Genomic DNA, 8,916 nt, shown 5'->3' on the forward strand with positions numbered 1-8,916 from the left:
GGTAGGCTGTTTCTTGTTTGCTAGTGGCGGCAGTCATAATGAGTGCTTGCTTGATATCTGCCTTTGGCGGTATGTAATCTGCAGTCAGGATCATGGAGGAGAACTCTCTCAGTAAGTAGAATGGATGCCACTTAATCATCAGATGTTCCAGGTTATCGGAACAAGAATATGACAAGACCACTAAGCCCCCGAGTACCATGAAGAATTCAGTGTGAAGCACAATCCCTATGTTTTGTGCTCCCTAAATGTTCTGCAGTGATCCATCCAGTAGACATAGAACCCTTCTGAGGTTGCCAACATATCCAGCATGTCTTGAGTGAGCCATGTCTCAGAAAAACAGAGAACACAGCAATCCTCATTTACCACAGGAAGCATCCTATCTGGATGCATTATGGCTTGGTAGGACAACTGCTCGGCCCAAAACTGCAAGAAATGCAGGACTGTGGACTCACGTCAGTCCATCACGAAAACCAGCTTCCCCTCCACGGACTCTGTCTACACTTCCTGCTGCGTTCAGAAAGCAGCCAACATAATCAAAACCCCCCCACCATCCTTCCATTCTCTCTCCGTTCATGTAGAATAGTCAAAAGCTTTCATTCAGCAGGAGATACAGCATACGCAACCATGCTCAGGGACAGTTTCTATCCTGCTGCTATGGCAGTCTTGAACAGACCTCTTGTACAATAAAGATGAACTCCTGACCTCAATCTACCTCATCAGACCTTTACACTCATTGCCAACCAGCACTTTCTCTGTAACCATAACTGTAACCCTCTATTCTGGATTCTGCTATTGCTTTCCCTCTGTATTACCTTGAAGTACTTTGGTTTTGAAATGACCTGCGTGGATGCAATGCAAAACTAAGTTTTGAAATTTTATCTTAGTACATATGTATTAGATATATGGGTTATGAGCAAAGGAAAAATGGCTGGAGTCACTTAGCACTTCAGAGTTGATGAGGTGTGTCAAAAAACAAACTTACAAAAATGAGCAGAGGTAGTGTAAAGAGAACTGGCAATATGTACAGAAAGATGGCTACCAGAAAGCACAGTAGTACTGTAGTTCCATGCTGTTTTCCCCTCTCCCTCCCTCCTCTCCCCCTCCCTTCCTCCTCTCTACCCCTCTCTCCTTCCTCTCCCCCACTCCTTCCTCCTCTCTCCCCCCTCCTTCTCCCTGTTCTCTCCTCCCACCCCCTCCCTCCCTCTCCCTTCCTCCCTCTCCCTGTCTCTCCTTTTCTGTCTCTCTCCTGAGAGTGATCAACCCTATTTACTAGGCACCAAGACAAACCATCTTTATTTACCCACAAAGTTACCTTAAGATTATACGAATTAGAATATGGTGCACCCCACAATGTAGTTACAATCATATTACAAAACAAACAGAAATATCTACCTTAAATGCAGTATACATACAATATATTCACATTTACACATCTCCATTACTAAAGAAGTGAAATATACTGCCGTGTATGGTGGGAAAGGCACCATAAAGCCAACAGAAGTGCATCAGCTCAGTTTAGAATATACTGGGGAAGATATTGAAGTGCATGCACTCAGTTCTATGATGGTAGAATGACAAGGTAATGTTTGTGTGAGTGTGTAAATGCATGTGTGTAACGAGTGTGCTTACCGGGCACTCTCCGTCACATTATGACAATTATAAACCAATTACTAGCAATATGGTTTGTCTGAAACTGCTAGGTAACCTGATTGGTACATGAATAATAGCAGTGAACCTTCTGGCAGAATATCACACATATAAATAATGGTCAGATTTGGAGATACATTCCCAGCTGGAGGTGACTCCTGTATACAGCAACCGTTGCACTGGCTAAATGGGTGGAAATCAGTAAGCTTTCCTGTCAGGTTTGGAGTTAAGATTTTCCTCTCTCTCCCGTCTTGTTTTTGCTTGGTGAGTCCATCAGGAAGGACGAGGATTTTGAAAGATTGCTTATTCTAGGAAGTGGGTTAATCACTGGGTCAAAGCCTTTTGTCCATACATAATGTTATTGTTTTCCAATTGAATCCACTGGTTATTGAGGGATAGATGACACAATAGTTTACTCTAGTTTAAACCCTCCCTGATGGTAAAATCTTCATGAATATAAAAAGTTTAAGACCAGGCTTAAGGAAGGCAAAAAGAGGATTGGAAAGCCTTTAAAAACCTACAGAAAGCAACTGAAAGAATCATTAGGAGGGAAAAGATCAAATATGAAAGCAAGCTAGCAAATAATATCAAAGTGAATAGTAAAAGCTTTTTCAAGTATGTAAACAATAGAGATGAGTATTTTGCATCAGTCTTTACTGTGGAAGACTCTAGCAGTGTGCCAGACATTGAAGGGTGTGAGGGAAGAGAAGTGAGTGCAGTTTCTATTACAAGGGAGAAGGTGTTCAAAAAGCTGAAAGATCCAAGGGTACATAGGTCACCCAGACCAGATGAACTGCATCCTACGGTTTTGAAAGAGGTAGCGGGAAGATTGTGGAGGTATTAGCAATGATCCTTCAAAAGTCATTGCCAGAAGACTGGAAATTTGCAAATGTCACTCCAGTCTTTAAGAAAGGAGGAAGGCAGCAGAAAAGAAATTCTAGACCAGTTAGCCTGACCTCAACAGTTGGGAAGATGTTGGAGCCAATTGTTAAGGTTGAGGTTATAGAGTACTTGATGACACAGGAGAAGATAGGACAAAGTCAGCATGGTTTCCTTAAGGGAAAAGCTTGCATAATGAACCTGGTGGAATTCTTTGAGGAGATTACAAGTACAATAGATAAAGGGAATGAAGTGGATGTTGTCTGTTTGGACTTTCAGAAGGCCTTTGACAAGGTGCCATACTTGAGTCTGATTACCAAGTTAAAAGCCCATGTATTACAGGAAAGTTACTAGCATGGTCAGAGTGTTGGCTGATTGGTAGGAGGCAGTGAGTGGGAATAAAAGAATCTTTTTTTTTCTGGTTGGCTGTCAGTGACTAGTGATGTTCCACAAGGGTCGGTTTTGGGACCACTTCTTTTTATGCTGCACATTAATGATTTAGATGATGGAATAGATGGCTTTGTTGCTACGTTTGCAAATGATGCAAAGGTGGATGGAGGGACAGGTAGCGTTGAGGAAACAGGTAGGCTGCAGAAGGACTTAGATTAGGAGAATGTGGCAAATGAAATACTATGTTGGAAAATGCATGTCATGCACTTTGGTAGTAGAAATAAATGTGTAGACTCTTTTCTAAACGGGGAGAAAATTCAAAATCTGAGATGCAGTGGGACTTGGAAGAACAACCTAAAGGTTAACATACAGGTTGAGTTGGTGGTGAGAAAGGGAAGTGCAATGTTAGCATTCATTTCAAGAGGTCCAGACGACAGGAGCAGGGATGTGATGATCGGGTTTTATAAGGCACGAGTCGGCTTCACCATGAGTATTGTAACAGTTTTGGGCTCCTCATCTAAGAAAAGATGTGCTGGTCCAGAGGAGTTTCACAAGGACGATTCCAGGAATGAAAGGGTTATCATACAAGGAGCGTTTGATGGCTCTGGGTCTGTACTCACTGGAATTTAGAAAGATGAGGGGGGATCTGATTGAAACCTTTCGAATGTTGAAAGGCCTAGACAGGGTAGATGTGGAAAACATGAAGCATCTTTCCCACAGTGGGAGAGTCTAGGACAAAAGGGCACAGCCTCAGGTTAGTAAGGCATCCATTTAAAATAGAGATGCGGAGAAATTTCTTTAGCCAAACGGTGTTGAATTTGTGGAATTTGTTGCCTCAGGCAGCTGTGGAGGCCAGGTCGTTGGGTGTATTTATGGCAGAGCTTGACAGGTTCTTGATTGGACATGGGATCAAAGGTTACAGGGAGAAGGCTAGGAGTGGGGCTGAGGAGGGGAAGAAAGGATCGGCCTTGATTGAATGGTGCAGCAGACTCGATGGGCCAAATGGCCTAATTCTGCTCCTATGTTTTAGGGTCTTATGGGTTAAGGATGAAAGGTGAAATGTTTAAGTTGAAGATGAGGGCAATCGTTTCACTTAGAGGGTGATGAGAGTGTGGAACAAGCTACCAACAGAAATGGTGGAAGCCGGTTCAATTTCAACATTTAAGAGAGCTTTGGACAGGTACATGGAAGGGAGGATATGGAGGGCTATGGTCCAGGTGCAGGTCGATGGGAGTAGGCATGGACTAGATGGGTCAAAGGGCTTATTTCTGTGCTTAGCGCTCTAAGAATCTATGACTCTGAATGGTAGAATCCTGAAGATCTATTTGTCATCAAACACTTTCATCTAAGCTGATCTCATGAATTAATTTCAGGTTTCTGTTTAAACATGCATGTTTCAATTTCTATTTTTTGCACGGAGAGGCAGCAGGAAACAAGAGAGACTCACTCGTCGATGACAAAGTGTCCCTTGTAATTGCTGGCGTAATGTTATGGTAAAAAAAATGCTAAAGCTGATTTAATCAGCGAGTCCCAATTTAGGAACATATATTAGGCTAAATCCAGTCTACGAATGCGTTTATGTGACCAGGACAAAATTAACTCAGTCTAAGTTTGGCAAATCTGAGGGGCAAGATTTTCACACAGAGAGTGGTGGGTATATGAAATGAGCTTCCTGAGAAAGTTGGAGAGAGCAGTAAATTGTAATGCTTAAAAGTTGTTCGGACAGGTTTAAAGGGGTATGAGCAAAATCAGGTAAGTGGGATTAGTTAGCAGAGATGGCATCTTGTTAGGTTTGCACATGTTAGCCTGCATATTCATGCAGTATGACTCTGGATTTATGTTGATTTGCACAATGAACCTTTGATGTTTTTGCTGTTTCTCTGCACAGCAGGTGTAGATTGACACATGAATAGTCCAACACAGTACAGGCCCTTCAGCTCTCAAATTGTGTCGATCTTTTAACCTACTCCAAGATCAATCTAACCTTCCCTCCTTGAGAGCCTTCCATTTTTCTATCATCCATCTGCCTATATAAGAGTTTCTTAAATGTCCCTGATGTCTCTACCAGCAGCCCTGGCAGAGCATTCCAAGCACCTACCACACTCTATGGTTAAACAAACTATCTTTGACAACCTCCCTCCTTACTTTTCTCCAATCATCTTAAAATTACATCCTCTTGTATTTAAAAACTTAAACGTGAGGAAATCTGCAGATACTGGAAATTCAAGCAACACACACAAAATGCTGGTCGAACGCAGCAGGCCAGACAGCATCTATAGGAAAAAGTACAGTTGCCATTTTGGGCCGAGACCCCTTGTCAGGACTAACTGAAAGAAGAGATAGTACGAGATTTGAAAGTGGGAGGGGAAGGGGGAGATCCGAAATGATAGGAGAAGACAGGAGGGGGAGGGATGAAGCTAAGAGCTCGAAAGTTGATTGGCAAAAGGGATACACAGCTGGAGAAGGGAAAGGATCATGGGACAGGAGGCCTAGGGAGAAAGAAAGAGGGAGGGGAGCACCAGAGGGAGATGGAGAGCAGGCAAGGAGTGATTGTGAGAGGGACAGAGAGAGAAAAAAGAGAGAGAGAGAAAAGAAGAAAAAGGGGGGGGGGGAATAAATAAATAAACAAACAAATAAATAAATAAATGAGTGATTGGGTACCCCTTCTTACCCCATCCCTTTTCTATCTATCTATCTATTTATTTATTATTCCCCCCTTTTTTCTTCTTTTCTCTCTCTGTCCCTCTCACAATCACTCCTTGCCTGCTCTCCATGTCCCGCTGGTGCTCCCCTCCCCCTTTCTTTCTCCCGAGGCCTCCCGTCCCATGATCCTTTCCCTTCTCCAGCTGTGTATCCCTTTTGCCAATCAGCTTTCCAGCTCTTAGCTTCATCCCACCCCCTCCGGTCTTCTCCTATCATTTCCGATCTCCCCCTCCCCCTCCTACTTTCAAATCTCCTATCATCTCTTCTTTCAGTTAGTCCCGATGAAGGGTCTCGGCCCGAAATGTCGACAGTTCTTCTTCTGCCTGGCCTACTGCGTTCCACCAGCATTTTGTGTGTGTTACCCTCTCATGTTAGCCACTTCTGCCCTAGGAAAAAGTCTCTGGCTGTCCCCTTTATCTCTACCTCTTATCAGCTTATACACATCTAAAGAGAAAAGCCTTAGCTCACCCATCCTAACTTCATAAGACATCTAGGTATTATCCTGGTAAGTATCCTCTGCATCCTCTCTAAATCCTTCCTATAATGTAGCAACCAGAACTAGACTCAATACTACAAGTGGTTTAACCAGTTTTACAGAGCTGCAATGTTACCTCACAGCTCTTGAACTCAGTCCCCTGACTAATGACAGTCAGTACACCATACCCCTTCTGAATCATCCTGTCAACTTGCATGGCAGTGTTCAGATAACAAAGAATATGCCCCCAAGTTCCCTCTGTTCCTCCACACTGCTAAGAAACCTGCCTTCAAGTTTGACCTTCTGAAGTGCATCACTTCACACTTTTCTGGATGAAACTCTCATCTTGCCAGCTCTGCACCCTAGCCAAGTCACATTGTAACCTATGACAACCTCCTACACTACTCACAGCATCACCAACCTTTGTGTTATCTGAAAGCATAAAAACCCACCCTTCTACTTTCTCATGCAAGTCACTTATAAAAATCACCAACAGCCGAGGTTCCTGAACAGATCCCCGCAGAACACCTCTGGCTACTGACCTTTACGCAGGGTATGATAGCCACAGCAGACTGAGCAAAAACTTTAAAAAATGTTGCCCCCATTCCAATTCCTGTGTCGTCCTCAAGCCTCTCCTTTTTTCCATTACCTGATAGGGAACTACGTAACAGGTAGGTGTGACTGAGTGTCCTCTGATTGGCATTCTGTGAGTCATCACGGTTGTGCTCTGATTCACAATATCATTGCTAAATTGAAAATATTTAGACTATGCAGAGGGTAAGTGCACAGTGTGATTTGATTCTGGATCATATTGACCATCCCAAACCTGATGACTGGACTGTATGGCTGCATCATATGAGAATATGGCCCACATTTCCATGCAGAGTTCATTCCTACTTGCCTCATCTCATCTCTCAACATTTATACAAATTTCAGTATCTCTGGGAGGTGGAGCGAAGTTGAGATGGCGCTAAACGGCAACACCTTTGCTTGCACCTTCGGAAACAGCTCTATTTTCATCTTTAATATCTTTATTTTTCTCTTTCAGAGTTCTCTTGAAGACCCTGACCTGGAGTTACACGCGGTCTTCGGTTCTTTGTGGGACCCGCTCTCGGGGTTTCAGGACTGGCTGTTGTTTGGCACGCCAAGGGTTTGGCCTGAGAGTCCAGCTCAGATTTCTGGGCTCTGGAGACGGGCTGATCGAGGGTCAGTGTCACGGCAGGAGACCCGTGTGTCGTCAGGGGAGTCCGGATATCTGCTGTGTGCCTGGAGACCTGGGATCTTTGTTTGCAACCTAAGGATGAGCTGGGGGCAGCCCACAAGTGTTGCCACGCTTTCTGGCACCAACATAGAATGCCCACAATGTTCAGCAGAACAACACAAGCAACAACAACAACACAACAGCAGTAAAAGCTCCTTTCCTCTCTCCCACCCACCCACTCTCTCACGCACAGACAGGCCTCTAACCCCAGGATAGGCTGCCTCCGGGCCTCCAACCTGCAGTCCTTGGCTTGGACTTGAGCACTCATAGACATCAGACCTCCAACTTCTGGACACACTGAATCATTGGCTTTAACCATCAGGCCTCAACTTCTGGACACACTGAATCATTGGCTTTAACCATCAGGCCTCAACTTCTGGACACACTGAATCATTGGCTTTAACCATCAGGCCTCAACTTCTGGACTTGCTGACTTCGGTCTTCAACCATTGGGCTTTGACCTTTGATCTCCAGCCCAGGACAAAACAATCACAGGAATTTTAACCTTTGGCCTCCAACCCCAGGACTCGCTGACCGAGGAGGCACCAGCCTTCATGCCTCCTGCCACATGTACCTCCAATCTTAGGGCTCACCAACATAGGGGGTATGACTAGCCCTTATCCATGAGGTCCTTGGACCTTAATCATTGACCATGGGGATCACTAATCTTCAACTTCAGCACCTGCCAACCCAACATCCATCCATGTGTATCGCTGGCCTTCAACTACAAAACATTCCAACCTGGATCTGACTTCCATCTGACTCATCATTTACTTCCGCTATCCTCTAGCTCTCCCTGATTCCTGTCCCTAATCCCTAATCTGTCCCCTAACTCCCTGTGGTGCCCCAAAAACCATCCCTACAAACCTACAGAACAAGTAAGCATAAGCCATGACCTCGAGAGACATCGCAGCTCAGTGCTGTCCTGGCTGAAAGCAGCCCCAAAATGGTGGTGACTTGCCAATGTGATTTGCAGTGACCAGTTAACTCACCAGCCTGCACAAATTTATGATATGCAAAGGGACTGGAGTCCGTGGGGAGAAACCCACACCATCACAGGGGGATTGTGCCAACTCCACATGGAGAGCACCTGTTGCCAGGATTGAATACTTGTTGCTCGAGCTGTGGGACAGCCCCCCTGTCAGCTGAGCCACATCACTGTAACAGATCTCCTCTACACCTCTTCAAAGGCCATGCTTTCTTGCTACAAATTGCCGCTCAGATTTAAACATAACATTTCAGCTAAAAGCTGCCTGGTCTAGTACTGTATAGCCTGTCTCTTGTTCCCCAGCACTTCCCTTGCCTTCCTGCACTGCACTTTCTCTGAAACGCTATATTCTGCTTTCCATTTAACTAACTACCTTAATGTACTGTTCTGTCTGCATGACATGCAAACGCTATTTGTTGCATTTTGGCACAGGGACAATAATAAACCGATGTCAATATCAAATCGAGGAGCTCTTGAACGTTTTTAATGGTAAATTTGTTTATTATGGCCAAGTGCAGTGGGGTGAGGTTGTCAGTTAATGCATTTCATGACCAGTCTTTCAAGGCACTTCAA

Source organism: Hemitrygon akajei, chromosome 12 (genome assembly GCF_048418815.1).
Source record: "Hemitrygon akajei chromosome 12, sHemAka1.3, whole genome shotgun sequence".
NCBI lineage: Eukaryota > Metazoa > Chordata > Chondrichthyes > Myliobatiformes > Dasyatidae > Hemitrygon > Hemitrygon akajei.